The sequence below is a fragment of the Spermophilus citellus genome (assembly GCF_964194105.1).
Source record: "Spermophilus citellus genome assembly, chromosome: 1".
NCBI classification, from domain to species: domain Eukaryota; kingdom Metazoa; phylum Chordata; class Mammalia; order Rodentia; family Sciuridae; genus Spermophilus; species Spermophilus citellus.
In genome coordinates this window covers 83306636-83313882 of record NC_138182.1, presented here as the reverse complement: position 1 = coordinate 83313882, position 7247 = coordinate 83306636, and the positions used below count along the sequence as shown (strand labels likewise).

The window sequence follows — 7247 nt, the reverse complement described above, 5'->3', positions numbered from 1 at the left end:
TATGACTCAGGAATGTCTATTTTAAGGACCTGGGAGCCATCTATCTGAAATGGAAACATCAAGAGAGATAGTGCCCCTCATCTAGTTTCTGCAGAAAGGTACAAGGCTACCTTGAGGGGTAGGGAGTTCACCTGTTAAGGAGATGAGAAATATACTTATTTTTCTGGATAAAGCCAACTAGCTAACACAGATGGTCACCTTAATTACCAGTATAGATAGAAAGAGCAATATATGAGAAATTGTGTTGTCAAGACATCTTATTTGAGGACTAACTAGTTATTATCTTGAAAACATGTAAGTAATCATGTTTGGTTTTATAAAAGAGTGAGTTTTTTCTATCTTTGCAGAGTACTAGCTGATTGCCTGTGATGAACTTATTTAATGCTTATTCAATACTAAACCTTTTTTTTTCTCTACTATCTTTGTAGATTTCTGAAGTAGGAGTTCTTTTTTTAGTCTTACATTTTCCTAATATTAATTTCTAATAATTTAAATTATCAGAAATTACTGGCATGTTTTAGTGCTCTAAAGTCTTCTTTCAAAAATTCATGGGTAATTAATTTTGTTGGATATTTTAAATGGCTTGTTGCTCCCAAAGCAAGAATTGACTTTAAAGACTCCAAAAGGAATCTTCCCCCACAGCCTCAATGCCAAGCAAGGAGCATCAAGAATTTGTCTCAGGTGTTTTCTCTTTTTACAGACTATAGATATGTACAGTTGACAACTGAGGATTTCTAGCCAATAACCATACAGTTAACACCACCTTACAAATTAAAAAAGAAATGTTAGGAACATCTTCAAATGCCTTTTAAAACCACCAGCAAAGTGCACAGACTGAGGAGAATATGAGATATTCATATTCAAATATTGCCTTTTTTCATTTTAAAAATGTTTGGAAATATCTACAACTTTGATACAGTTTCAGGGTGCTCTTGATACCTGGGGATACTTCATGTAAACCACTAATGATTTCTAGAGCACTTTGAGAGACTACAATATGGTCATGATAAATTTTGTAATTGAACTTAATGAGAGTAACAGACACATTTCAAATAAGATGTGTCAATCATACCGCTCCCCTACTCTAAGGTATTCACAAGGAAAAGGATAAACAGTTTTTATTCATCCTCCTCCTCCTCTTCTTTGTCTTCCTCTTCCACCTTTTTTCTGGGCAAATTTATCAGGACCCTTTGCACCATCAAACTTTCCTTTGGACTTATAGTCAAAAACGTCCTTCTTGTATTTCTCCTTCAGCTTTACAGACTTAGTGACATATGGCTGCTTTTCACTGTCACTTAAGTTATTTCACCTATCACCCACCTTTTTTACCACATCTCCAATGGAGATACCAGGATTTGTGGACTTGATCTTGGGGCGGAATTCTAAACAGAACACAAAGAATTCAGACAGTGATCTTTTGGGAGCATTAAGGTCCTTTCTCTTCTTGCATACCTTACCTTCTCCATATTCCTTCATTTCCTGATCATAGTGTACTTTATCCACCTTTGCCATTTCCCCAAATTTAGATTTCTCTTTCCCAGACATTGTCTTTCACCTCTCTAGGGCACTTTGTGGAAAATTCTGCAAAATTGACAGAGACTTCTGGATTTTTCTTCCTATGTTCTTCTCTGCAAGTCTGCAGAGATAAGGTATAAGCAGACATCTTGCCCTTTGGTTTCTTGGGGTCAACTTTAGCCATCCTGATTGTATGGTTCACTAGTCAGCAGTGCAGGGCATGATGTATGGCCAATCATTACATTCTTGACATAATTAATTTTTATTTTGTATTTATTTTTAAATATTTTTATTAGTGCATTATAGTTACATATAATAAAACTATAATGTAAAATATTCATTTTGACATAATCATACATGCATGGAATATAATTTACTCCATATCAGTCCTCATTACTTCCAATTTTTATTCTTCTGAAATGTTATACTCACTTTCTAAAGATAATCCCTAAGAGATGTAAGGTCCTATTAAACTTGTACTGTTGTTGGTGTATATATTTGCTTGCTCATGCCATAGCAAAATACCACAGATTGAATAAATGACAGAAATTTATTTTCTCATGATTCTGAAAGCTAGAAGTCCAAGATCAAGGTGTCCACAGAGTTATTTTCTTTTTGGCTTATAGCTGGCTGTCTTCTCCCTCTGTCTTTATGGGTCTTTCCTCTGCACTTGCCTGTGTCTTACTTTCCTCTTCTTACAAGGACTCTAGTCTTGTTGGATCAGAGCCCACCCTAATAGCCTTGCTTTAATTCAATTACATCTTTAAAGACCCCAGCTCCGAATGAGGTTATATTCTTTGGTACAGAGGGTTAGGACTTCAGCTTATAAATTTTTGACAAACACAGTTCAGCTCATAACAATGTATATATTCAAACTGTTATTCAAATATGTGCAAAGGTAGTTTTATCAAAATGTTCTGGAGACCTGAATGTGACTTTCATTTAACATGGTTTTTAGAAGATAGGCATTAAACATTCCACTTGTCTTAGTCACTAGAACTAGAATCTTTGAGTTTTTACCCTATATTTTGGTTTTTGTTTGTTTCTAAGAATTTAGGGTTTTTTAAAAAAATAGCAAAATAGATTGCTGATGTACTCCTTCAAAGAAAAAATAAAATGTTTAACAAATAAAAATATTGAAAAAAAGAAAAAATAAAATGTTTTATGAAAAAATGTACCCTAAATCTTAAAATGTATCCAGGTAATCTAAAAACATACCCCCACGATTTTTTGCAGCTTCAAATTAGCATAGTAAGTTACCTTTGAAATATGGCAGAATAAAATGTCTTTATTGTAAATTCCACCTGAAATCACATGCATGTGAAGCCCCCAAATGGTACTTATGGCAACTAATTAAAACTCATATGTATGGAGGAAAACATAACAGGTGTATACATTTACTGACCTTTGCATATAATTGCATTCATTAGGAAATCAGCGCTTATCCCCCAAGCACATTTTGGTGCCCCACAAAGAGACTTGCCGCTAGGCCTGAGCCTTGAAGAAAGAAGGATGAAGAAATGTTAAAAGGTGGACATATTTTCTCCTTAGACATTATATTTGTCTCCTTCTATTAGATTTATTTTTGGCACTCAGAAGAGCACATCCATATGGGGAACATTTTAAAATTGCTTGTGAAGAGCAGGCACATATCCAAGAGGAAATGTAACCTTGCCTTCATCTGGCATATTGGATCAATGCACTGTAAAAGATCATGTTCAGTTACCTCATTTTTTTTTGAATTAGAATTAATGGCTCATTAGTCTTGATCATATCAATATTATAACACCACTTACATTTGATAGAAAAGGGAAAGAGGCTGATGGAGTGCACTTATTCTCTTTTGCTCTTAGTGAATAGACTGTGTGCCAGCCTCAGGGAAAACCAGCAAGATCACAGAGGTGGCCCTTTTCAAATAGGCTCCATTTAGGGCAAATATGGACTCTTTTGTATGAGGCTCTTGGAAGAAGAGTTAAAAGGTTCTAAAGGTTTGGGTCACTTGGGACATATATCAGTGTCTACCCCTACTTTAGGCAGCTGGCCAGAGTGGTGGAACCAGACACCCTCAGCATTTCTTTGGCCACATGTTGGGCCATATGTTGGAAACTGAAAAAATAGACATTAAGAATCTCCTGGACATCTCTTCCATGAGAAATCCCATCTACAAAGGATCATATGTTTATACAAAGCTCAGAGAAAGATATGAGTTGAATTTTTTTAGAATAAAAATAAAAAATATTGCCAGGTACATTAGATATTATTTAAAACTTTCCCCCTTTTCCAGGTTCTTAAATTATGCCCCCAAAGAACTAGTAACCAAATTGGCTCTAAGATCAAAGCAAAGCAAAGAGAAACAAAAACTATGGAAGGGAATGCTAGACCAGGAGTCAGGAAGTCTAGCTCCAGCTTGACTTTTCCACTAACTAGCCATGAGACTATGGGTAGTGGGAATTGTTACTTGTCTGTATCTATTTTCTGTGGGAGCTTTCTTCCCCCACATACACATTTTACTGGTCTGTAAACCTACAGAAGCTTAGTATCTTAGCTTGCTGACCACAGTGATTGTCTTAAGGATCAATGTATGATCTTCATGCCAATTTAGGCCAATTAGGGTCTTCCATGGATTTTTTTTCTGGAATAATCAGGAAACAGGCTCTAGGACTATGAAATGAAATGATAATCTCATCTGGAAGCTCCTGGCCTCCCTCTTTTCCATACAAAAGCTGACCCAGAAGAAGTCAGGCCTGAGAAACATCCAGAGAGAAGCAGAGCTGGGTGACAAATATATATTTTTAAATTTTTTTTTGTAATTGTAGATGGACAGAATGCCTTTACTTTATTTATTTATTTTTATGTGGTGCTGAGGATCAAACCCAGTGCCTCATGCATGCTAGGGAAGCACTCTACCACTGAGCTACAGCTCCAGACCTGAGTGACAAATATTTAAAGACCTAGATCCCACCAGGCCTTGAGTTGGCCACTCCCAGAGGTCCATTTGTTGCTAGGCAATGTGTTCCCTTAGTTTCAGCTGTAGCTTTGCCTCTTGGAACATGACTACTACAATTCCTACATTTAGATTTGTCACTCCAAGTCTCTCTCATTTGTGAAGGAGAGTACATTCCTGACCTTCTTTCCATATCTGAACCTTTTAAACCTTTAAATCTAAATATTTGGGCATGTTTTATATAAAATTTTATTGCAATAATATTTATCCTCAAACAGACAATAAAACTCTGAAATCTCCAAAAAAATTTCTTCAATTATTTGGAACTTTATCTGTGAGGTTAAATTTATCTTTGTATTAACAAATGAAGTGTTTGTTGAGAAAATTGATAGTATAAACAGGATCACAGACTAGCATTTAAAATCCTTTTAAAAATATGAACAGCTTTTAGAAGAGGGGGGAGATGATAAAATCTAACATCTATTCATTATAGTATGTCTAAGTATTAAATGTAGCTATTACATCTATCTAAAGCAATAAAACTAAGTATTTTTCTGAAAACATAATTAATAATTAAGACTAGGCAATCCCTCCAGTTATTTCAATTCCCTGTACCAATCAATGGAAGTTCCATTGCACAAATATCCTTGACAAAATCAAAACTCAGTGGAATGTCTTCATTCTGGAAAAGAAATAGAATTTGAATACAGGACACAAAATTTGCCTTGAGAATGAACAGTGAAGAACTCAGGATATTGGTAAAAATTAACCAGTATGATTTAAAAAATAAATGAATGTCCTACGTTCAGACTTCTTTCCTTGGTTTACTTAAACTGAGGCAGGAAAAAGAATGAATTAAGAACCAAATACTAGGCGTTCTTTTTTGACCTAACCTTCAGGATGCCCACAAAATGTCCTTTTTGACAGCTTTGAAACATGACATCACTCCATAAAAACAAGCTCAAAGGAATTGTACCAGTTGGCAATTGTAGCACTCTAACATTATTTACTGGCACATTTTAGCATCCCTTCTTGATATGGGAGTGTGGATTATAAAACTTGAGGAAAACAATAATCAGAGTGGGAGAACTAGTCTTGAGTAAGCTGTACAGTTGGAAAACTCAGAGCTTTTGATGATGTTATTGGAGTCGCCTTATGTTCTTCCGAAGGGAACAGCTCTCTGTGAGGAGGGGCCTGGTCCCCCACTCTTTCTCTGTTCCCTGGAGTACCTACTTTCATGTTCACAATGTTGGAAACTTGTTGTGGTGTCCTGTGAGTGCTTTAGCTGAGGTTTTAGAGAATGGCTTTGCTTTAGTTGTGGGGTCTCTAATGTATTGTCAGGAGCCAGAGGGGGGAAAAAAAACGATAATCTATTTTCTAATGTAGAAGTGACTTAGGAAATCCCTGATGGGAAGGCTTATCTCTTGACTATTTTTGAAAGTGTTTTCCAGTGCTAATTTATGAGTAGATTCTGTGGTTTGAGTGCCTCTACAGAAGACATCAGAGACGAAGCATCTGAGGAGTGAATGGATATTTGTGCATTATCAACTTTGTGTGGCTCCAAGGAGGCAGATAAAAAAATAAAGGTGACCACGTTCAATTCCTAACAACATATCTGGCAAGCGTTCTCTTCATAAGCAGTGAATGAATTCATCCAACAAGCATTGGTGAATTCTCTGTGGGATTTATAGCCTTGTGTAGGTTAATAGTTCTTAAACTTTGGGGTGCCAAAGAATCATCTGGGGTATTTATTAAATTACCAATTCTAAATGCAATCCTCAGAAAGACTGACCCAGCTAATTTGAGATAGTGTTTAAGAATCTGATTTCCACTTGAGGGGCTCAAAAACACACTTGTTCCCCCTAACACTGCCATTTTAGGCAGAAAAGCTCAGTCACAATGCCCAGAAAGGCTCAGTTACCTGCAAAGTTAAAATGCATGATGGCAAAAGCCCCCAGATCAGACAGTACTGCTGAGATACACAGCCAGGCGGATTGTCAAGTACTTGGGCTAGACTTAGACATGAAAGAGTTTCATGAAGGATTTTAATAGTAACTGGCATTTTAAAGTAAGTTAGCCATGATCTAACCATTCCATTCTTTTTGTTTTTTCCACATGAGGAAAATGAGAGGCAGGACAAAGAGGTTAAATAACTGGCCTATGGTTACTCAGCTGAGTTGAATGCAAGGACTGGAGACAGAATCTTGTACCTTTGTGTCTAAGACACCTGACCTATAAGCAGCCCTTGAAAAGTTTGCTCTGGATGCAATGGAGGAAGATACAAAAAGAAGTATTCTGTTAAAGTGACAGGGGAAAACATTAATGAAAGTAGCTAAATAAACATATTGTTTCTACATTTGGGTTGGTAAAGCAGAGGAGATGTGTCAAAATTTTCAGGGCTATACAGATAATGAGCCATATTAAAGGAGAGGATCTTCTAGGATTCTATGTAGATTTTCATCCCTGAGTTAAATGTATATAAATAATATCATATTAACTAATAATTATTAATGCAATTAGCTTTTTATATGAATAAATTCAATCTTCTCAAATAAAACAAAAGACCTTACAGCACACCAAATACTATCCCTAATTAAAAAATGAGAAAACCAAATCACAAATGAATTAAGAAATTTGCCAAAGTTTGCACAGGTAGTAAATAGTGAAGTGTGGATACAAATGAAAAAGCTGCTGTTGCTGGGTATTGTGGTGCACACCTGTAATCACAGTGACTAGGGAGGCCGAGGTAGGAGGATTGCAAGTTCAAGGCCATAAGCAATTTAGCAGG

The 7247-nt window shown here is 36.1% G+C and overlaps 1 pseudogene across 1 annotated transcript; it reads right to left on the bottom strand.

The window, feature by feature from the left end:
- Nucleotides 1-1118: 1118 nt before the first annotated feature.
- Nucleotides 1119-1699, bottom strand: LOC308657224 (high mobility group protein B3-like; annotated as a pseudogene). The gene has a single exon. The product of its transcript is annotated as a high mobility group protein B3-like (transcript).
- Between the last annotated feature and the right edge of the window lie 5548 nt (nucleotides 1700-7247).